This window comes from Apostichopus japonicus, chromosome 4 (assembly GCF_037975245.1).
Source record: "Apostichopus japonicus isolate 1M-3 chromosome 4, ASM3797524v1, whole genome shotgun sequence".
NCBI classification, from domain to species: Eukaryota; Metazoa; Echinodermata; class Holothuroidea; order Aspidochirotida; family Stichopodidae; genus Apostichopus; species Apostichopus japonicus.
Window position 1 is genome coordinate 14,065,252 of NC_092564.1, and position 25,398 is coordinate 14,090,649.

Consider the following 25,398-nt stretch of genomic DNA (forward strand, 5'->3'; position numbering starts at 1 on the left):
ACCATAACTTTTGTAACCTGTCTCCTGAGGCACCGGCATGAAATATCGAGTAATTACGACAGCTATAAAAAAGAAATTAATTTTGGTATCAAAAAGGTTTTCCAAGAGTTTTTCAGAGTTTTGAAAATCACCTGCCGTACGTTAGTTGCCATTTTTTCTTTTCACCTTGAGGAAGTTAGACGGAGTAAATGACATTTCGATATAAACTTTCATCGAGCATACACCTTGAACGTTTTCATGATTCCTCGGGGGAGTTGTTTTCCGACCATTATCTTGCCAAAATTAAGCACACATGATTTCAAGGCTTAATGAGATCTTGACTTGGCTAACAGAATACTATCCTTTCACTCGGAAATTTGCGGGATCTTAAGTTGATCCTAGGTGAAAGCGTGCATGTAAGGGCATAAACACTGTAAAAATAGCGAGCAAACTGAAAGTTGCTAAATTACAACAGCTGGATAAATATAACAGTGTCCAAACTCGACTCGCATACACCCTCCGGCCAAAATGCTGGTGAAATCAATTACACAATCTGGCTACAAGTTTTCATGCAGAATGGGCAGGAATTTTAAACCGATGTGCTTTCATAATGTTCACTGAGGTGCATGGCATTTTACACTTGAAAGCAGGATGAGAAAGATGCGACTTGAAGCCGAGATCGACGTGCCATATAGGCGTCAGCTGTACATACTTCAATGTCCAAGTATAACATTGTTCGGGTACTAGTTGCTTAGGTCTTTCAGGTTGGGTACGTAAAAGCTTTACCTGGACATGGTCAAAGTTATATTTAGTCGGGTACAATTTGGCATAGAACTGGCCAATGTTTTTACATCTATAGGTTTACACTTTTATAGCTTGACCAGGAGGGAGGGAGGGAAGGAGGGACGGAGGGAGGGATGGGTTAACATGTTTTAAAGTCTTCTCAGCTAGTATCCCCCTATTGTCTATGAGGTTTTCATAGAAATCATAGAAATAATTTGTGTAAGTTTTTAGTTTTGGTGTTTAACAATTACAACTACTGCTTGTGAAGAAGAAGAAGTTCTGTTCCAAGATTTATGAGTCATGATAATTTTTGACAGATTGCTCGTCAGCCTAAAACCTGATAAAGACATTCACCCCCATGTACCACTAGCTATTACTAACATTACAAATGAAATATAGTAACAATTACAGACAAGTTGGTCACGGCCTTTCCATTAGCTAACAACCAAAGTCAAGAAATGGAAAGCCTCATTATGTGATTAATGGATTTAGGGAAAACCATGACAGCAAATTTTCACAAGGCATTAATTTATTATCTCATACAGTACAAGTACAAGATATATATCAACAACACATAGAGGTCTAACTGCCATTAACACTACTAGTATAGAATATATATCACACTACTGTGAGTAATGGATGGACCCGCTGCTTAAAACATGTTATCAATCAAGCTATAATGCATATATATATATGTACATGTATGTAAATATACATATACTGTATATATAGCGCTGGAAATATATTGAATAAAAGTTATCTATTCGTGAGAAATGTCCAATGTTGTGGATTAGTGTGAAAGGTTTATGAGCAATGGTTGTAATTAAGATCAGACAAAATGGATTGCTACCATATACCGAATGGTTTTATATTACTCTGTTATTAAGCCATGAGAGATATATAACAAATATTGACATAATTCAGAAAGTTGGAAGTTTGTCAGCATTTAAATTAATTGTCTTCATATGACAGGTCAAGGCAAAGGGTTAACTGACTCATACAGAGAACAAGGAGAGAGGGAGGGGGAAAAGAACGACGTTTAAAGTAATTATGTATCTGATACATCTCAGAATGAAAGATGCCTGTAGGCGTGTAAACTTTTTCAAATGGCTCATACATTTTGCCCAACTTTACGGTATTATTGATTACGTGCATTTTCTACCAACACTGTTCTGTGATTGCTGTTGACAACAGATCATTTTGGATTGGTTAAATACATCCTCAAACACCTGTAGAGCCAGCATAATGGCCAGCAGGTATTCCAGCTGATGGATATATATATATAAATGAAAATCGTAATGAGTTGGAAAATCAAGAACAGTGAAAAAACTTCCAGCCTCCACCGGGATTCGAACCACGGGCCTTCCGCTCTGTACGCGGTCACCCTAACCACTAGGCTATGGACGATGATTGTATGTCCAGAGGTTCGAAACCGGTGAGGAAGGTCGTAATTCCACTGTAGGCGTTTGTCACCTGTATCGAACAATACTAGTTCTGTTTTTGGTGACATATTTTGCCTTACTATATAGATCAAACATGATGCTAGCCAACTCGAAATCATTTGTGATTCCTAAAGCCGGATCTCGAAAGAGATACTTTGAACAGACTTTATGTTAATGCAATATAATAGATTTTTTTCAGCTATAAAAGGCAGTCTATAGTAATTTCTTCCTGAATGCTACATCCACTTTCTATTATCTGTTACTCTTCCAGCATTCAAATAGCCTATTTTGTTACAGCATGTATCAAGTTCAATGGTTAACTTCTGTTACCCTCCAAAAAAACCCAAACGCTCCATATATCCCATATATGAGTATAGAGCTGTGCTTAAATTGTTGTTCAGATGAACCATGAGTTTTGAGAAACAGTTTGAAATACAACTTTGTGTTAACAACCTCCAGCAGAAACACTTTCAAGGTTTGTAAAGTTGGATAACATCATGATGTAATATATAAAACCTTTTGTGTGGCAACTTTGTGTGTTTGTATGACATTTTTCCTACCTATTTTTGCAAATCAATTATTCCATGAACTGGAAAGGGGAGGGGGAGGGGATCCGACTGATATGTCCAGTAAATATTTAATGACTGTAGTGATGGACATACATTAACAACTCTGTGTCGTATGCGTCAATAGACCTCTCTCTGTGATGTTAATTGCCCAATGCTACAGTACAGTATATCTAGGCAGAGTATTTTTCTGTAGCAGAAGACAGTCTTTGTGATCACTATACCCATATTATCTGGTATCTTTAGACCTAGCCATCCATCACTATGAGGATCTGTTTATAGATAAAGGACAAATGAACTGTGGAATGTGTCAATATAGATAAAAAATGTGATTAATTGTATCATACAAACATTGGATAGCTTTATGACAATAGCTGATAATATATTTATCTTGGCCTGGAAGAAAATGGTTTTCAGAATGGATGCAGGTGCATGCTATTTGAAAACAAAATAGATTAAAAATCAATTGAAAAACAAACATTTACACTAACAATCTTGGCATCTTCTATTTAATATAGATCACAAGTGTATGTAAAACCAAAACTAATTATGGCAATATATGTTACAGTCCCTGCTGATGCATACGTATGTGTCACTACGTAGTAGGTGTGGGCCTAACTTGGACGCTAAACAGGCAATGTATCATAATGCCATAGTGACCTATTGGTTGGTTTAATTTGAATCATTTTGTATACGATTTCACTATTATGAATGCACAATATCATTGGCAATCTGGTAAAGACTGGTGGGTCATCAGGTAGGGCATATATACATACGGCAATAACAGTGGCAATACACAGTGTATATATAGTGAACATCAGGCCTCCTTTGTTATGATATCTGACAAGTTATGCAAACTGGCTTATAATATCTGTGGGCTCACACAAACTTCATCCCGGCAAGCATCCGCCCTTGAATCAGGAAGTTGTTATGGTTCCATAACAACTCCCTGCTTGAATGCTGCTCACGAACCATGCAGAGTAGCAGTTTCATAAACAGAGCCTCTAGGGCAATCACTGATTCAAATTGTTGCCCTATCAAAACACGCTGATTCGATCTTTACAAAATTAGAAACCAAATTGAGAACATGGGTACCTCTGTGCGCTATTAGCTTACCCCTAACAGTACTCGAAGAGACAATTTTAGACTTTTAGATTTAGCGGTTTTAGATGTTGCCGACCCAAAATTTGGGTCAAAAGATTCTGCATGGCTGCATGTGTACTCGAGGAATTATACAATCGAGTGGGCATGATTTAACATCCCAACTGAAGCTTCAGAACTGGGCTGAGATCTTGGTCTTTCACCGATTTGCTTGCACAATATTTGAGGCGCTCTCTTCCAATTGGTAGGCATCACAGGCAAAGTCTTAAATTCTTCAACACAGCAGCGGTCTTTAAATATTCATACAGTTTTTATCTGATGACCTACTTTCTCTATCAAGATAAATAAACTTTTTCACAAAATCAAAACAAGTTCGTACAGTCAATCACTCACACCTCAATGGGTCCTGCAATAACCGTGTAATTTATGTAAATATCGCAAATGGTTTGTTTACCCTAACATTTCAAACATAACCATCAGCCAGCCAGATACAGTAATTGGTATTAAAGTGACATGTATAACCTTAAATTGTTATGGCTGGGATTAAACATAGTCAATGGAATGTTTTCCATTAGAAACATGAGCCGTCGACTAGCTATGTACCCTTTACTATTACTAATACTATTCCATACTCATGGGCGTCAGCAGGTTTCAGAAAGTGAGGGGGACACTATACTATCTAAGCGGAGCGCCACCATTGGTTGGCACGTAGCGTACCAGAAAATTTTGGGTACATAAGACCCCCTAGATCGCAGGAGACGGCCTTCCTGAGTCGTTTTTAGTTACATCAGAACCAGATCTGTGAGGAGAAATTTTGTCTCACAAAACTAAATTCCGACAGAAAGTACTGGTAGAAAGATGCCGTTCTGACACCAAGGGAGACGAATTACACAGCGTCCATCTCAAACGAAATATTTTCGGTAGTTTGGTATCATATAATACCCTGCATACAGGCAGAATACTGTCTGTAGGGCCTAAAATATATGATATTACCTTCCTGGTGGGGTCTTCGACTTGTTTTCAAGTTGAAATGCGTCGTTTTCTCTGATTCACAGTGTAGGGCAAGGGGAATTCCATTTCTGGCGAGAAGGGGTGCTTCCACAAAACACTCTAAAACATCGTTCAAACATCGCACAAACTTTTATCAGTGGTCTCGGACGAAGCGGGGAGGGTGAATATCAGAGGAAGGGGGATAAAGGGCCAAGCACTGTTCTAATTTCCAGTGCAATTTATTGATAATGATTCTTAAGTTAGATTCTACTTGAATCAGCTCAGCAATTGTGATAGAAAATCGCGCATATGCATGTGATTTTTTTAATAACTGCTCTGAAAAGTGGGGGGGGACAAATGATATGATATCCCCTCCACTTTTGAAAGTGGGGGGGACATGTCCCCCCCGTCCCCCACCTGTTGACGCCCATGTCCATACTTAACTTAGTTACAATGCATCTATCAATCTATCATCACATTGGCTTGTTATTTCATGTCATAGTGAAGTTAATTATAAACAGTCATTTGTCAAAGTAATTTTTTTTTGGATATTTTGAAATTTGCTTCTTGGGATGTGTTTCACCTATTCTAATATATGAAATGTGCCTGTGTGCCAACATGATTAACTGATATTCATCAGGGGGGTGGGGTGGTGGATGCATGATGTTGTCTGGAGGTCTTTGTAGCATGAAGGTTGAAACAAGGTCAGGGGGATGTTTCCCATGGGATAGATGTTAATTGGTGCAGGATGCATGCTGAAGCATGTTATACTATAGAATAGGTCTATGGTTACCTGTCTAAACCCTGTCCAGGGGTACCCACATGACCTCTGACCTACAGATCAAGCACATCCTCATGCAGTGACCCATCATAAATTATAGATTTTAAACACATCACCAAAAATGCTCATAAGAGAAGCAGGTGTTTTTATGAGATTTCCACATTTTCACTTCCCTGATCACAAGCAATTAAGTACTTGTTACTTTAATGACCCATCATCTGCAGATCACTAGTATGGAACGCCAAAAGGGCAAACTTATTTCATTGTCTAAACTAAGTTTGTTGTTGTGTAAACTAAAGTTGTTGCTGCTGTTTTACCATGCTGTTGCTCAAACTCATGTTGATGTCTAAACTTATGTTGTTGTCTAAACTTACCTTGTAAAAAATAGCTTTTCAACTCGCGAAATTCAACTTGCGCCCCATATGTTAACTATTTAGGATTAATTAGGATTCGTGGGTAGTCTAGACTAGTCTAGAATTCTTTCCATTGTTGAGTCTAATCGTAGCAGTAGTAAGAGTACCAATATGGTTCTAGGTGTATCAGTAGTAGGCCTAGTAGTAGTAGTGGTAGCAGACTATGTATCATGCATTCTCCTGCGCTGGTGATGTTTGTTGAATTTCGTGCCAAACGCCTATCATTTACATCATGTGGTTGAAGAATTGTTCAACAGCACCTGACGGCAACAACATAAGTTTAGACAACGACATGACTTAAAGCAATAGCAGCAACAACTTGAGTTTAGACAGCAACAAACTTAGTTTAGACAACACCATAAGTTTGCCCTTAATGCACTCCATAAACTAGAACCACCAGTTTGACCAAAGTGAAACAGAAACCCTAGGAAGAGTAGACTTTCCTAAGTTGTTGCTATTTATTTTGACACTCTTTTGAACCCAAACAACCTCTTACTTTAAAAATATAACTTTTGTGACTCCCTAGATCTACTCAGATAACCACCAAGTCTGATTAAAATCACACAAAAACCTTTGCAGAGGTAGGCATTTGAGTGATTTCACTGCTTGACCTCTCATGACCTCAGTTAAATGTTTGACCTACTAGTTTTCTATGAAATGGCACCCCCTATAGTGGTTTAACTTTCAGTAAAGGAAGCAGAGCAGTGGCCCTTCAACCATTATAGACAGACAGACAGACTATTACCATGACAATAGCTTCTCTGGTTGAGCTAAAAACTGCTATGAACAACAACAGTAAAAATCGCAGGTTTTGAAGGCGTTACATCTCTCACCCTTGACTACAATTTCAACATTTCTGATATTCAGGTGACCCTGACTGGCACACACATTCCACTCCTGAACATTTATATACATCCTGCTGATCTCAAACATATTAATCAAACATTTTGATTCTTTGTCAATTTCCACTAGTACCAGTAATGGAATCCTTGATTCACTGTAAATTCTTGGGCGATATATTCTGTTAGGATATCAAAGCTCTTTTGATCTTTGTCATTTTCTTTCGGCTGCAGCTTTTGCTTGCACTATAGAAAATGTCATACTACTGTAGGTGCCAATGCATCACATTTTAAAGATATTCACCTTAGAAATAGTCTTTAAATGTCTGGATTGTGAGGTCATAACCATTCTTAATGTCAGGGTGACCCATTCTTTTGAAAATTAAGTCTATTAAATGGAAATAAATCATTTTCTGATAAATTTATTAAAAAGTAAACCACAGGGCACAAAAAAACAGAAATGAAACAGGACTCTAGGAACATTTTGCACCGTCGTCGTTGCAAACATCAGACATGTACCAATTGATGTTCTTTAATTCCAGCTAGTTCAATAATGTCGTCCTATAACGATCATACGCATTATTCATGCGCAGATTGGCAAACTTTTAATTTTGGTGACGGATGGCAATGTATGCGTCATGTTACCCTTGAGTGGGATTTTATAATAACATGTTAGCATGGTTAATTGCTCATTTTCTCAATACTTCACTCTTTTCAGCCTTTATAGATTTAAATTCAAAATAAAAAAATGTTTGCAGAAATTTCCTGCCCAAACTTGCCAAGTAGATGCTTAATATCTTCTCCTCTTATAGGAGTCTCCCTGTAATTTCCAGTCAAGTAAATGTAGCACTTTGTTCTATTCTAAAATAATTCAATTTCATGCATACTCTGTATTATGTATGGTTTCATGGAAGTCTTCAGAAATATGACTTTACAGGGCACCGAGGGATGGAGGGAGAGGTGGATAGGGATTTAGGGAAGGAGAGATATTTAGGGAGGGAGGGATTTACGGAGGGAGGGATTTACGGAGGGAGAGAGGGATTTAGGGAGAGAGGGGCGGAGAGAGAGGGATTTAGGGGAGTGAGAGGGATTTAGGGGAAGAGAGAGAGGTGGAGGTAGGGAGGGATTTAGGGAGGGAGAGAGATGGAGAGAGGGATTTAGGGAGGGAGGGAGATTTAGGGAGGGAGGGGAATTTGTGGAGGGAGGGAGAGAGGGAGGGAGGAGAGGAGAGAGGGATTTAGGGAGGGAGGGAGGAAACGAGAGAGGGATTTAGGGAGGGAAGAGAGAAGGATTAATGAAGGGAGGAAACATGGATGACAGAAACAAGGGAAAGAAATGTATTGACAGCTCAGCTTTACATTTTGGTACATAAAAAACAACTATTTAAACTTTATTGCATCTGTGTCTGTCCCTAAAGGTAACAGGTGAGTTATGACATACTTGTATCATGCATAATGCATAATGCATACTTATACTGTATTAGCTATTTACAAGAAACCCATTCCTGTGATAACAATGACGGCTAAATTTTGTGGAACTACTTCATCACCTAGTACAAAACTACATTAATAGTAATGAGTGTACTATTGAGTTCATGTACAAAGCACCTTCAAAGACATTCAGTATTTTGTTCCTGGAATTGGCTGTAAAGAGATGTCTCTGTCATGATTCCTAACCTATTACAATGACAGGTGTTCCACTCAAGACTGACAACTGTCTAGACTTATTACTTGAAAAATTCACTATTTTTCTCGGCAGTTGTTGAGATGACATTAATTATTATTAGTCCCATAAATTAGGACAAATTGTTTGCATGGGTGTTTGATCCATTTGTATCTATGTACACAGTACAGTTATGACAAGTGACCTTGGCATGATGTCATCCATTCAAACCTTAAGTCCAAAAAGCATTTGTTTCACAAATTCTAATGAAATGTTTGTTGAGCATCATCTTAACAAAATGGCACCCATGGATGAAATCTAATAACAACTGCTCTTTATTTAATTAACAAACCAAGTTGTAATACAGAGTAAATGTGTTATTTGAGACCAAAATGTAGGCTCATCATTTCTAAATAACTTTTTCGACAACAATTGTTTCAGGAGTTGGGCTGTACGCTCAGCTATCACCACTTTTAATACTTCAGCCTCATTGGTAGGTTGAGCCTTTAATATTTATTTTATGCTAATATTACTGCAACCTCCATCGTAAAGCTAACATACGATTGTTGTTTTCTCTAGAGTCCAATTTGAACTCCCCCTCCCGATCCCTTTCTAAGAAAACTAAAGCAAACAAGCAAATTAGCAATGAGAAACAATAAACAAAATTCTACACTCTACACTAAAAAGAATGAGACAAACAGTAATCAGAAGAATAAGTAATTACTAGTCCAGGGTACAAAAGGTAACAGCAACCAAAACAATCAAAACAAGAAAAAAAATACTGTTGTCACTCAAAATGAACAGTCATCTCATTTTCACTGTGGCTGGATAAGCATAAATACAAGCATTCTCAAAATATTACGCTGTTAGAGTAGACCTAAAGAAATTTTTACAACTACACATTATGTATGCAGACAATACTGATCCTGCATATAAAGCAACAACCTACGCACTATAATTTCCAATCTATTACATATAAATTTTCTTTGTTATTTTCCATTGTGTAAAATTTCCCAGTCAGTTTTCAATGATGAATTCATTTACTTATAACAACATATATTGATGAGTCAGAATTCTGCAACTGAGATATTAAATTAGCAAAAAGGATAAATTTGTCGATCATGCTATTAATGTCCTAAAGTTTTTTTTTTCATACCATATAGTAATCTGTGTGTGCATAGGTCTTCCCTAAGCTATACAGAGATAACATGAGGCAGTGTAATTAATACAAATTCCTTCTAGAGGTTAAACTAGACAAGACTATGCGTGATGATGCCCACCCATTTATGTGTGCTTCTGGACAGAGCAGTTATCTCTCGAACTTGCCATTCGTCAGTACAACTACAAATGGACACTCCTCCTTATTTCTTCCACCATGTATGAAAACTTCATAACCTGTTTTTCAATCGCTTGCCTTATTGGTACCGTACCTTTGATAGAATTGTTCCAATCTCTTGCAATGTTCATTGTATTGTTTAGGATGGGTTGTACATGTTTTTTGTACTTTAATATTTTTTTATTGTATACTTTTTAATTGTTTTATGTGAGCATTCAATTACTCTTTGTTGGATTTATAAAGATGATCTTATCTTATCTTGTCTTGTGTGCATTCTGAGGAACTGACCTGTAACATTGTTAGAGTGCTACAAGTCTGCAAATACAGAATGGACTCTTAATGCTAATAGACTGAGAATACGCACCACTTAGATCGAGTAAATAAATTAACTCTTATGAAAAGTGGCTAATCACAAAAACATAAGCTAGAAACCAGAGGACATTATCTCTCAATTTGGAGTTAAATTTGTAGTAATTTTCACTCTCAGGATCAGCAGCAGGTAATAGGAAAGCAATCATCTTGGATGCTGTCAGTGAGTGGATTCTCATTTGTTGGAATTAAGAGCACCACTCCATCTTCCAAACAAGATCTGATGTCTCCATAAAACACAAACACACACGCACACACACACAATAAATGAAATTTTTAATTTCATCTCCATAGTTTCAGGCAGAGATTTGACAATGTAGACGAACCGAACATATTGATCCAAATGTGATTGTGATATAGATCAAACTGAGACATATTAAGTATTGCCCTAGTTTTGTTTGTCACTCAAAATTAAGACATAGCTAATAATTTGTTGGGGTGTAATCGACAGTTTTGTTTCCCAGACAGTGTTTTGTAATGTGCATACGATCTATTATGTTTAGCCTTTAGAAACAAAAAAGATGTCTGATTTAAATTCCAAAAGGTGGATGTTCTGACAATTTGATATGAAACACGAACAATCTATGATGATCAAGTTTCACCGAAGCCATGTAACGGAACAAATCTTCAAGTGTGACTTCAGGCGCAAAATTAATATTGATATGTTTGTACAGTATCCGTTTATGAACAATGACTGCTATCAAGCCAGGTTGAGTTCTGATAACACTATTAATTTTTGAGAAATGACCCTTTGAACAGCTGAGCTTGGTCAAGTAAATTGACTGGACTATATTGCCTATCACGTATATAATTAGTTCAGTGTCTCATGCAACAAAAAGCTCCATGGGAAAACAGAATCAGACTTTTTAAGGTCTCAAATGACATGTTTACAAGATCGTAAACATTTGTAAAGGAGATAATATGTTGAATGTCACCCGAGGGTGTATTGTTGTCACATAGAAATTGACAAGATCATGTTCTTTGTAGAGTTATACGAAATGAAATCCAAGGTTAACACTAACATTTAGAACTGCACTGAGAAGCCAATGATGTCTTCATCAATTTAGCCTTAAAGGCGCATTCCAGAGATTTTAAATCAGACACGATCGTCCTTATAACTTTTTTTTTCTGAAATTTCCTTTGGCATTTTGTAAGTTATTTTCTCATCCAGCCTAATAATATTTGTATATATCTGAAATTTCCTCCTCTCACTTTAAAGACACATACAGTACATAGTCATAATGAATCCTATTTGTAACAGCGAGTTCATATTAAACATGTTTAAATCAAATATAGAAATTTTGTTTCCAACAATCGTGTAGTCTGCATGCTTCATATTTTATTAACAAACATGTCAAGGTTTGCCTAGATTTATTTCCCCATTAATGGTGAGATCTTGGTGGATGTATAAGTAATTGACAACAATGCTTCAAGGTACATTTTACCTGTGTAAATCATTCTGTATAACCAACAATCATGTAGTTTGCATGCTTCATATTTTATTAACAAACATGTCAAGGTTTTGCCTAGATTTATTTCCCCAATGGTGAGATCTTGGTGGATATATAAGTAATTGACAACAATGCATGCTTCAAAAAGGTACATTTTAATACCTGTGTAAACTATTCTGCATGGCCTGCAACCAGATTGTTTGGAACCCTTACCCAACACGAATAACTATTAAGTATTCGCTAAGTATTCGCTAAGTATTCGAATAGCTATATAGTTGGTATTTCAAAAATTTAAGCATTCAGACTTTAGAATAACTAATTGAATACTTAAAATAACTATTCCAATAGGTATTCGAATACTTCTTTCCTTCGAATGCTTAGAGAATGCTAAATATAGCTATTCCAATAAGTATTCGAACACCTATTTCATTGAATGCCTATTCGAATACTTATTTCCTTTTGTAAGATGGTCAGCTCTTACATAAAGTTTTGTTTTGTACCATAGTTTTACTTGTTTATTAGGTGCATTGTGCACTGAACAGAGGGGCTATACATTTGTACAGTATATTTGTATGTTGTCTTGTGGATTAAAACCTCTACACGTCTACCTCTTCTAGGTTGCTAGGCAACTATCTTGTTCTTCCTGGAAATTAGCTCTCACAGGAAATGGGGTCTGTGTGTGTATATTTTAGTAACAAAGGGAGTTATGTGAGGGGTATAAGGAGTTAGGCAGTTGGCTATAAGTATCTGAGCAAGGCAGTTGCAAAAGAAGAGAAAGATAGTTTTAATGGCTGGATAGTTTGTTTTAAACCTTAATTTACATAGTTCAAGTTACTGCAGTCCTTATCATTTTATGGAAGTTGTGATATTCAACTGACAGTCTGGGACACTATTTTATTATAAAGGATATTATTTTACAATAAAGTATATTCCAGGACACCATTTCTTATAAAGGACATTATTTTACTACAGAGGATATTGACATTATTTTACTGAAGGATACCCTGCTACACCATTGCTTATAAATTGAAGGATAATACTTTGTTGGGATGTGACATTCTTAATACCATTTATTGTGTTTAACTATTTCTGATGTTGTGGAATATCTGATGTCATGGAAGATATGATGCCGTAGCATACTTGATGTCACCAGCAGGCCAACTCACCAGAACAGACTTTTAAATTAAGTGTATTTACTTGAACATTTTTGTGTGACCTCACGACTGTAAGTTATTTTATTTAATTCTTTGACTGGGCCCAGATCAGCTGAATATTGTTTGTTATTCATAATTATAATTTCTTTTGGTCCAATCCGGTTGAGTTTTCCAGTTTTGATGTATCTGCTCTGTGTTTGGTCTTCCAACCAAACCCAGAGTCCTCTGATCAAGAACAAACATTTTTTTTCAGTGGCTAACACCCTTACACTTTGAACAGCGCAAAAATATTTGAAATATACAGCGAAGGATTTAATAGCTGAAGCGTTTCCAAAATTTCATCGATCATATTCATAAGACCTTCTGTTTTAGTATTCTGTGCTTAATACTCCATTTCAAATAGATATTTATTCCTTGTGAATGTTATTCAACTTTTAATAGCAGATTTAATCAAGAAGCTAGGACAACAAGCTGGCCAAATTCCTAACTCTCCTTACTTGGAACTAATTAGCATACAAGTATTCAATAAGTATTCAAGTAAGTATTCAGAAACCTGTTAAGCCTTCATAGCATAACTAATTAGCATACAAGTATTCGAATACTAGCGAATAAGTATTCGAATAACTATAAGTATTCGTCAGAGCCGAATTATTTAAATGAGCGAATACTTATATGTAAATGAGCTAAGTATTCAAATAGCTATTCCAAAAGCTACTCGAATACCTATTCGAATAGCTATTCGAATACCTATTCGAATACCTAACAGGTATTCGAATACTTAACTCATTTACATAATTCGGCTCTGACGAAGGCTTATAGTTATTCGTATTAGTATTCGAATACTTATTTTGTACTGTGTGTTATATGGTAGATTTTCTGAATACTAAGGAAATCTTTGAATACTTATCGAATACTTATCGAATATATTCGTGTTAGGTAAGGGAAGTCAACGTAACATTTATTAAATCAAATTTAAAATTGCTGCATGGGGAAGTCTAGTCAAGTTTATTCATCCTCTCAAAGAATGTTTAACTAACAATTACTTGTCCTCATTCCACGTCCTATTTTTTTGTTAATAAATTGAGATGTAATTATATAACTCAAAATGCTGCACAACATAGCGGCATACATTATTGGATTTTCTGACTTCTTTGTTAAGAAATGACAGTTTCCGACCATGTTTCCGTAGCTGCACAATCACAACTGTTTGATTTTCTTGTTAATGCATCGGTGAGATTTGAGCGACAGAGCCTGCACAGTACACATTGTCTGCACGATCCTATAGAAGCGACTAATATCTAAGAAGGCATGGCGAGTCAACCCTAGCTAATTTGAACAAATGACATTGCATCATCTGGCAAGAAGCTGCGAACAGGCTCGTGAAAAATCTGCCAGATGGCCGGGCGACCTAAAATCCTGCCCATCTTGAGTGAAAGCTGTATACACAAGTCGACTCTTATATGTACTTCATTTTCAGTTTAGAAGCAATTTTGTGATTTTTTTGTGCAATTTTGTGATTTAGTTCAATATATTGATGAGGTTAGGGTTCTGATGAAGATGAAATCTGGATACTTGATGTCATATTCAACAGTGTTTGGAAACTTTCTATGCCAAACTTCTAATTTTGAAATATGTTAAGTCCGCTTGGTTTATATAAATCACTCTGCACACCGTTCCAATTCAAAGAGAAGAAACTGAAAAGTTGACATTCCCCTTTCTGTCATCTACTGAACTTGAAGGGACAGTACTGTATACCTTTAAGCTGCTGTACCTCAACCAATTGGTTACATTGCAAATCTAATTACTCCCGCAGGGACTGGAGTACCCTATATGACATTTCAAGAATGTACTTGCTCTTCTTCTCAAGTGTCTGTAATGTCCACTTGAGGTTTTCAAGAACACAACTCATCTAATTTTGAACAGATGGACACATTGCTTACACCTACATGCAAACCCAAAAGAAATTTTGTCCGTAACCTTGAACGAAAGCTGAATGGCATTTTGCTGGTACTTAGACTAGTCAATGCTTAACTTGCTCTTGTTGCAAAGGGAGCCATAAAATGCTAAATGACAGGGCTATATAAACGCAAATAAAGATATATAAGCTCGGTTTTGAATAAGCTGATCGAGAACAGAGGACAATCAGAAAAAAAGACAATGATCAAAACAATCAAATGAGGTAATAAAAGTAAGTCTAATTTAAAACAAGACGGGAGCACTTTACCGACTTTAATGGGCATTATTAATGTTTTCCATGAAAATGTCAAGTCCCTGCACAGGGTGCAGAACTTGCATTAATAACCTATTATGACATTTATCTGCATTTGTGTGAAAGCTTACCCATGGCCTCTTAATTAATACCAACTCTTACAAAGACAGGATGCTACGGGTAACATTCGAGTGGCTTAATTTTGTTTTGTTTGTCTTTTGAGATGTTATAGCTTGTTCATGATGCAAGTATGATCCTAAAGTCATGTATCTTCAGCAGAATTGTTACTGATCCTTACAGAAAGAACATTTGTCTGCATGTGTGTTTAATTAAATTGTTCTTATAGAAAGCCACCGAATGTGACATATCGCAAGATGAGGGGGGTGAGGTGGGGGGTGTTCATTGTGTCCACCTAGGAACTATAACTTTGTAGAAAAGCTAAAGATATAGAATCTATGGATTCAGACACAAATTTTTCAATTGATATAAAGTGTTAAGGGCTACACTGTGTTTACTCCAAACACTGAACCTCATGTATGCATAAACTTGTATGAACTGCTAAACATAGAAGCCCCGACACTATAATGTCTGAGTTACGGGGAACATAGCACACTCATGTCTCTTGGCAGATACTTGATCAGTATATCGTCAATGATTGATCAGTTTTTTCTAACACTCGTGCACGGTAGCTTAATTCACCGCTACGGAGGCTATATCGATATACACAGTGAAAATGAAGTTATCAGGTTTCATTTGTCCAAATAGTCAAGGGATTTTCCCTGTGAATGAAGTCATGTTTAGGTGAAAGAAAATGGGTACATATTTTCCCTGCAAGCTGGGTAAAATAACAAGTAAAAAAAAAAGTTACAAGAAAAAAAAGGAAAAAACTACCTTACTAGTATATATATATTCTAAAGCATGTACATTCACCTCCCAATGACATTTACAGGCATGATGATCCAAAGCTAAAAGGCACAATCAGGTTCATACCTAACTACATATGCTATTCTTTTATTGTATGTTGCAACTGATGTAGAAACTGGACCATCATAGTCAGGGATTCATAAATACTGAATGAGACACGGTCTATTAATCATTTGATTCTTCACACTTTTAGAGTGAGTGTCTTTAGATGTTGACATGTTCTTACATCTCGATTCGTCAGGAATGATCCATCTTATTGTTCGTTCAATACCATGTACAGTATAATGCACATAGGTTGCACACAAGCGGATGTGGCACTATACTGTAGGACACTGTTCGGTAGGAAGCAGTATCTGTGCTTTTGATCATTGAGCGGTCCGCAGTTTCTCCAGAAATAAGCAAGAGTCAGCACAATGTCGCTGATATACCCATGGGCATGTGTTAACAAAGCTTGTGTCCAGAATATCACCATTTCAGTTAGGTCATATAGCCATTAAATCAAGAAAGGAAAGCCTATTCACTGGCTAATTGCGAATAAGATATTTTTACTTAAAAAAAATAAATACTGAATATTCAGGTATGGGCTTCCCTGGCTAACAATAGGCATCACTCATACAGGTTTTGAGTTTTTTTAGGTGATCCAAAATCATGAACTGAGACTTCAGCAGTATTAAGTAAGAGGATTAGAATCAACAAAAAATTTGTTAGTTTCATCTACGTACTTTTAATTGAGACAACTAGAGACTATATAATTGAAATCGTAATGAGTTGGAAAATCAAGAACAGTGCAAACTTCCAGCCTCCACCGGGATTTGAACCCGGTCCTCCCGCTTTATATGTACCTAACCACTAGACTATGGACGCTGATGTCCAGAGGTTCGAAACTGGTAAGGAAGGTTGTAATTCCACTGTAGGCGTTTGTCACCTGTATCGAACAATACTAGTTCTGTTTTTGGTGACATATTTTGCCTTACTGTAGAGATCAAACATGATGCTAACCAACAGATCTATATATAAATATCTATATATATATATATATATATATATATATATATATATATATATATATATATATATCTATATCTATATATATATATATATATATATATATATATATATATATATCTTTAATACACTGCTTGTAACTTTCATCTGATCACAACAAACAATTCCCTCACAAGTGCCAAATAACTCGGAGGCAATCAAAGTTGCAATGTGTTCAATCATTCATGACTTCCTATACACAGGGGAACCATTTAATTTTTTTCAGGGTTGTTATGTGTTACTCATGATGAATGAATCTCAAAACAGACATAAAATGTACAGCACCAAAACCAATGATAGGAAATATCCACATCGTCAAAAGTTGTGATGAGTTTTACTGACAACGAGACAAAAAGAAACATACAAAACAAAACAATTAAAAAACAAGACACAAAAAATCTTTTATCAGAGTAAAGAAAACAGAGCCCTCTGGAATTAGTTCACAATGTTATATAGAGCATGACCCTGAATGATGATGCAAAATTCATCAGGCCATATTCAATTTATTACCATCTAACGATAAAAGACACCGTCATTTCCAAACAATTTTCTTACTTCGTCAAAATCCCAAAACCTGGTCAAATGGAAATAACAAATTACAAAGGATTTGTTAGATAAAGTCTTGTCAATTTCATGAGACAAGCGCATCTGTGCAGGTTCCAAATTACTGTGCACAAATGGCAAGGGAACAATAGTCTTAATAAATTACTTAACATTGGCAGAAACAACGGGCACAAAGGTATTCACACATTCCCATCCAATTAAAGGACAAGGTGCCTGGTTCAACCTAGGGGACACCATCTAGCTTTTTCCTTTATCTTATTGCTGCATCGAACCATGATTCTCTTCACCAGATGAGTTAATCTATCTTTTTTTTAAATATTACGTATGGCCAATAAACAGAATTTCCCACTTTTTCTGATTCCCACTTTTGGGTAACTTGTATGTGTACCTGTGTAAAAGCATCTAATTTGCCTTTTCATTCATGTTCCTACATCTCTGTACATGCACTGATGAAAGTCAAAACATCTATTCGTACAAAGAGCATGAAAAACACTTTGCCAGAGGATAATAATTAATGACCTCATTGATCTCCTTCCCCCCCCCCTCCCTCCCTTCCTCCCCTTGGTGCTTGAGGGTCGACTGAAGTTTTTATGAATATATCAGGAAACAGCAGAAATAAGAGATAAATCTTAGCAACTCAGTAGGGAATGTTTCTGTGCTCAGTAAATGTTCAAACTGTTTGTCCAAACGTAACATTTTGCTATAACATTTTCATGTTTTAAGCCATATGAGTATGTAATGAAGAAAAAGGGTTTTAAGTAGTAATAAGGATATATTTTCTTCTTTCCTATATAAGTGTCAAATAGTCTGCAACCAGAATGTGTCTTTACGATGACATCACATTTCTTAAAAAGCACTTTCCTTGAGTTTGTATTCCACCTAATTTGTTTTCCAAACATCAAACTCACTAACCCTTAAGGATCAGGGAAATGGTGATACAGGTATGGCAGATAAAGGAATTCTCTAGTGGCAGTCCATTGGGTATATGAAAAATACTCCACAATTTTTTCATCGCCACTGTCCTAGTTGGGGGATTTTTCATCCAGAATTTAGGAGAAGTGAATTTTTGAACCTCGCGCCAGCTTAATCTAATATATTTTGAACAGCACTTGGAGAACGATGAGGCTTGTGACGTCATCGGGCTGCAGGGAAGCTATCATTAGCAAGCTACACTGTAGCGAGGAAAGTTAACATTTCTGAAAGTAAAATAGTGATTTAGATGAAAATTTCCCGGTGAAGTTGCAGGTAAGCAATCCTTTGGATAGTACAAACATTCCAGAATTCCCTAACTAGGTTTCCTTCATAATATGTAGTTCCTATATTTGTTATTTGAGAGATTTTTTAATGTCAGCTGTATGCAAAGTCTGTACACATTTCTATGCATTGTTTCAAGGCCAAGCTTAGGGTGAGATCTTTTGTACTCACATCCGTAGCAAAGTCTGTTCACATTCCTGTGTATTGTCTCAAGGTCACGCTTAGCCTGAGATCTGATCGATTCTGACCAATGTGCCGCACTGACGTCACGTCTCGACGTAAGTCAGTGTTAGGTGCAAATTTTCTGGCACGACGGGCCAACATTTCAAGCACTCTATCACAGAAATTTAAATTCATCACAGGGCAAGGCTTAGGGACGATACAAAGACCAAAAATGATATGACCGGAAGGACTGGATACCATTTTTCACTGAAAAATTCCTTTAAGTGATCGACTGGGGGTCCTTTTAGCATATGTTTGGGGAAATGCATGCTCTCCAAGACTGTGACATTGCAATGTTCAATGATAGAGATGATAACTACTATTACGGTTAGACCATCCAACACAGCAGCATACAGAAACGCTGTACTCAAAGACGAAGCCATGGATAAATTAATCAGTTCACACATCCAGAGTCTATGCATGCTGAGTTCTTCAATACCGCCCTCATTCCCTTTTGGGAAAACATTTTCATCCTGCAAGTTTTGATTAACTAGAGGAGCAATTGAGAGTGGTCTTAACCTTGCAATTGCATACAGGATGACCACCAAGCAATGACAATTCCCAGTTTCAAACCAATTTCAACCGAGAAAACAACCACCGAAAGCTGACTTTTTGAGAGAAATTTGGATCTAAGTGTAGCTAACCATTTCATGTACAGTATATTCACTCTACTTAAGTTATTTCAAATGTACAACTCTACAAATTATCCTCCCTATTTAGGAAATGTTCGAAGAAATGTGTACATACAAGATGCATCCACTTTCAAATTTAAAATAACCAAAAACTCATTCCATCGTAGTGATACTCAATGGCACAATCTTTTCAAATCTGTTTACCAAGTCTTTGCATAAATTCATAGAGGTCCCAATTTGTCCATTATATAATAACCCTGCCTGAAAGGTCTTTAATTGTTCATATGATCGTAGAAATATAGTTAACAAACCGTATGCTAAACGTAAACATGCCGCCTTTTGCCTCTGTTGAAATGTCACAATTAAGGCATAGTCCTTTTTCAACTTATATATATAATTTTGAGCTCACAATCCACCAAATGCTGCTCTATGAACTGACAAGACAGTTAAGCAATTACCATACTTCCGGCAGTTAGAGCCATCAAAATCCTTAGACTCTGCTAACATTTCATCTACTAATCACTAGAACACCGTCCACATTACAAACCGGAATTCAGGATCCCATTCATTTTTTTTTTAATTATTCCAACATGCACGGATTGATTTAATCGGAATAAACGTCTATGATTTCTTTTGTTGAGCAGAGAGCCGTAAGTTAAAGGCATCATATTACCAACTACTTTGCACTTGTTAATCCAGTAAGAATGCATCAGGCAAGCAAATATAAGAACTCTTTAAATACGAAGAGAAAGCTTGAATATGTCAGAGGGAAGCAACTCAAACAGCCTGGGTAATATCGAGCACGATTTGCCTAATAGTACCACTTACATATTTACTACGATATATATACTACGATATATATACTACAATATATATATGTATGTATATATATAGATATATATATATTTATAGATACTACGATAATATATACTATGATAATATATACCAGGATATGTTTATAAATATACATATATATATATATATATATAGAAAGAGGGAAATCTTTGTACAGGTAGCATTGCTACAGGGAATTTCATGTATGTTTCTTCATACTATGCAGTGAGAGTTATGTGGATCTTTTGGTGTAAGTCCGAATTCTCTTTTCTGCATTGCTATCATTGATACGCACAATTAGGGATGGTTCTCTTGTAAGACTTCAACACAAATTATGCCTTTGGGGAACTTGAAATCACAGAAAATAAATAAATTATAGTTTGATCAAATTAAGGAATAGAAAGAAAGAAAGAAAGAAATAAAAAACCAAGGTCAAAATTAGTGGAGATGCCACCTATCACAAATCGCTTGGGAAAGCTGTCTAATCTGGGGAAGTGCACTACGCTAGTTAACAATTCGTTACAAACCCGGTTTCAGCAAGTACGCCAGATGAACCTGAATAGAAAATTACGCGATGCAACCAGGACATTAAGCTGTGTCGTATATATTGTCTGAACGTTGCGCGATGTGTGACTTCAGGAGAGAATTTGCAGCTTCAGTTGTAACTCTATATATGACAGCATTTAAATTAACAATTAGCTCAGACATGACAGTTTTGATTAATACAGATTTAAAGCAAGCAAGATGATTTCGGTCCTACGTCAGCATATTTTCCACGAAGATAGGATTGCGAGCTTAAACGGTTTCTATGACGTTGTTCCAACCCAAGACCTAGATTAATAAACCTACGTTTTTAAGTGGATTTTCGACACAATCTGATGATTAAGGTACTAGATCCAGGTAGGCGGCATGTACCGCTACAAATCCAATAAAGTGGTGCTGATCGAATTGTTAAGACAATCAATGGCTTGTAGATGAAAACATGACAAAGTTCATGGTACATGTCTTGTGACACACATTCTTTCTGTGTTGGATGGTAAATTTAACAACTGGCTTTTCAATATCAATTTGAATACATTTCAAGTGATCGTAACCATGGATTTAGAGTGAAAGATTACGTGTGGATATTACTGTACATGGCTGTTGCAATGAAATGATGCACACGTAATTGTGCCCAAGCTTGGAAGAATTAGCTTCCAGAGAATACTGCCATATATTCTGGATTTGGCATATCTGTCAATTTAGTGCATACACTTAGACTTATCTTTTGCTTTAAATTGTGATAGCTAGTGCTGAATATATGGCAGTAATTAAGCACAATACAATTCTACTAAATGCTATAGGAATCTACTAAATTTTCTGCGTGCATATTGTTTGGATGGTTAAAAATGTTCCCAGATGTTAAAGGAGGGTTAAAATTGAAAAGTATATATCAGGGTCTCAGTAGGTGACAAATGCTGAGCTGAAAGAAGTGCCAGTACTAATTATTGTGAAACACTTTATAATTTAAATTTGATCATCGATCAACAGACAACTTTCTGTTTGGCTATAATAATTGGGGGATAAATGACATTATATTATAACAGTCTATACCATCCCCATCACCACAGGCCACCCACATCTGTGCAACCATTATGTATACAAACACTTCACAAATTACAGCCAGAACACAAGTTTATTGTACCCCTCGATCCTTCCATTGTTGGTGCCCCCCTGGCTCCCTCCATTCGGAATTTCTGCCCCATGTACCAAGATATATGTCTCATGTTCTAGTTGACTTATTACATGTATAAACAACTACACAGCTATGTAACGAGTATGTTTACATTTATTTTATAGTCAACACTCTTTGAGGTTTAGCTTTTAGTATGAGCACAATATAGACTATATATGCAGATAGCAGCATTGTTCCTTTACCATCTTAAAACGGTTAATACAAGAAACAAAACAAAATAAAAAAAACTGAAATAAAAGATGTTACTACCAAAATGAACAAAAACAAAGCCTGAAAACAGAGTTACTTGAGACTAGCTGTAAATATAGTTGCCAGTTGTAATTTACTTCAAATGTAAACTGGCATATAAGTACTTGCAAATGCTGTGGGCCATGTTTTTTATCCATCACTATTTCCCAACACAACTGATCACTTAAAATTACTTCTCCAAATCGAAACTTAGGCAGTTGTATGAGCTAGTTTGGGCAGCACTATCTATACCTGCAATGATAACGTGGTCTTGACAATTTTTCTGTGAGTGTCATATATATACTGTACGCTATGCTTTAACATTATGAATTCTGTACTTACCAACAGTAAATTCACAATTCATTTTCAAGTCAATTGGGAGTTTTGAAAGAAAAGTAGCAAGCTGACAGCTTAACAAGTTTTTATTGGGGGGGGGGGGGGGACGAGGGGGGAGACAAGGGGGGAGGGAGTCAAGGGGTGAAGATGGATGGCATGGGTGTGGAAAATGGGCAAGGGGTATAGGGATTCACATGAGAATATTAACCCTATTTGTATTAAGGTTTCAAAACCACTCTCCAAGTTCAGCAGAATTTCGGCTGGTCAATTTACTTGATCAGTCAAGTTTCATTTAAAAATAATGAAAATTTTCAATTCTGCATTTTGTCCTGTGGTTTCACAATAACATCACGGAAACTGTCAGATTGAGAAACATTTAGTCACGAAACCAATTCATTAAGTTACTCTCCAGATAGACTTTGGTTTGGTGATAAAATTCTGGGAAGCTGTGGCTATTAGTTGATGGATTGCAATAATTGAAATTTGAGTGATACTTAGGTTTGGAATTATTAATTAATTATTCTGCAATATTATACTTCACATAATATTTCACATATTATATTTCATATTAATATTTCACATATTATACCTCTCCCATTGAAAACATCACATCTCACCGTCTGCAACCTGGGAATTATTTATGCAGACGATACACAAGTTTACGTGTCAAAGAATATTGATGAAAAGGATGAGACTATTGAAACACTTGATTCATGCATTTAAACAAAATAAAGACTTGGTGTGTCAACAACAAACTCATTCTCAACAACAAATATGAATTGATGCATGTTTTGTCACGGTTCAGTAATGTCAGCCCCCCCCCCCCCACCCTGTAAGTTCCGTTGAGATTAGCAATTCTTGTATATCTCCCCGTTTCCTCTGTTAAAGATCTGGGTATTATTTTTGATGATAAACTCACATTGGTGCCTCGTGTAAATAATATATCTGCCGCTCTGCTTCACACGCTATCAAAAAAATTAGCCAAATTCACAAGTATCTTGATCAAAAATCGACTGAGACACTTATCGATGCTTTTGTATCATCCAGACTTGACTGTTGTAACAGCCTTAATTTATTTGGTGTTTGCTGCTCACCAAATCTCTAAGCTTCAGCGCATTCAAAATATCGCCACGTCAGATTAGTAACCCTCACAGATAACAGATCCCAGATTAAACCTATTCTCCACCAACTTCACTGGCTGTCTGTTTCTAAAAGAAATAAAGTACTTCTCACCCTCACTTACAAAGCCATCCATGGTTTTGCCCCCAAACTATATTTACAACTTATTCACCTTACAAATTCCAACTAGCTCACTCAGATCTAACAGTGCTATTCTTCTAAAGCCACCAAATTAAAACTAAGACAAACGGTGAGTGTTCTTTTCAATTTCGGGCCCCCAAACTCTGGAACACTCTCCCCACCCACATTAGGAATGCCCCTATCATAGAAAATTTCAAAAGCGTCTTAAAGACTCAATTATTCACATGCTACTCTCATTGGACCTTGTTTTTCAATACTTTTGTGTATCTTTAAGTTTTTGTTCTTCCATGCTGTGTTGTTGTACTCAGTTTGTTTTCTTGTAAAGCGCATTGAGACCGTCGGTATAATGGGCTATATAAAATATCATTATTATTATTATTATTTTTATTATTACAAGATCTTGAAGGAATGTGGTTGAACTTTCTGTGCAAGGTAGACTGGTAGAGTGTACTAATCCTAAGGTAATTAACTATTGGTAATGATCACCATGTCCAATTTTTTCCAACACTGTGGGCCCATTTGTTTTCATGCAGGTTGGATTGAAACTTTACGTTGGCCACCTGGGTACTGAGAAATTAACCCTAATCGCAAGACGAAAACATTTGCATTGAAAGTTAGTTTTTTGGATTAAGTTGAGGCCGACACTGCGCTGCATGTACCGATTAACTGCAGTGAAATCTGCAGGTCTGGGTACATGCAGGTTGACTATATAGGCAGGATTGAATCTTGATATGTTAATACTGTAGTACAATTAACACCGATTTGGTGTTCCAGCTGGTTTCCTGAATAGCTGTTGACAGTTTCAATATGATGATAATATCAGCCTCTTCAGTGCAGGCCTTAATGTATATATTGATCATCCATTCTTTTTATTTATTAATTCTAATAACTCAACCCTAAACATGTTCTTTTAACTTTAAAAATAAAAAGAACGGTTATGTATACCTACTACGCAGGCTTTAATTATTGCAGTTTATAAAGATTAGTTTGTTAACAGTTTGTTATAGCTGTATATATCAAACAGATATTAACAATTCTAATACCGATAATACGTTCAAAAAGCGGGTATGATATATCACTTTGTTCACATAGAAGAACTAATGCCATGTAGATTGCTGAACACAAATTTGTTATTAGGTATGATCACAGAGCTGATGTTTGCCAGACAGATTCAAAGATCAAAAAAGTACCTCTACTTTGTTAGTTAATTATCCAGTGGTTGCATGTTTGTCCTGTGAACCTCTCTCTCTTAATGGCAACATGTCATCAAATAGAGACTACACTATATTG

The 25,398-nt window shown here is 36.3% G+C and overlaps 1 protein-coding gene across 7 annotated transcripts in view; it reads right to left on the reverse strand.

The window, feature by feature from the left end:
- Positions 1–25,398, reverse strand: part of LOC139966525 (atrial natriuretic peptide receptor 1-like) — a 308,214-nt gene that overhangs the window by 24,964 nt on the left and 257,852 nt on the right. The window lies entirely within an intron of this gene.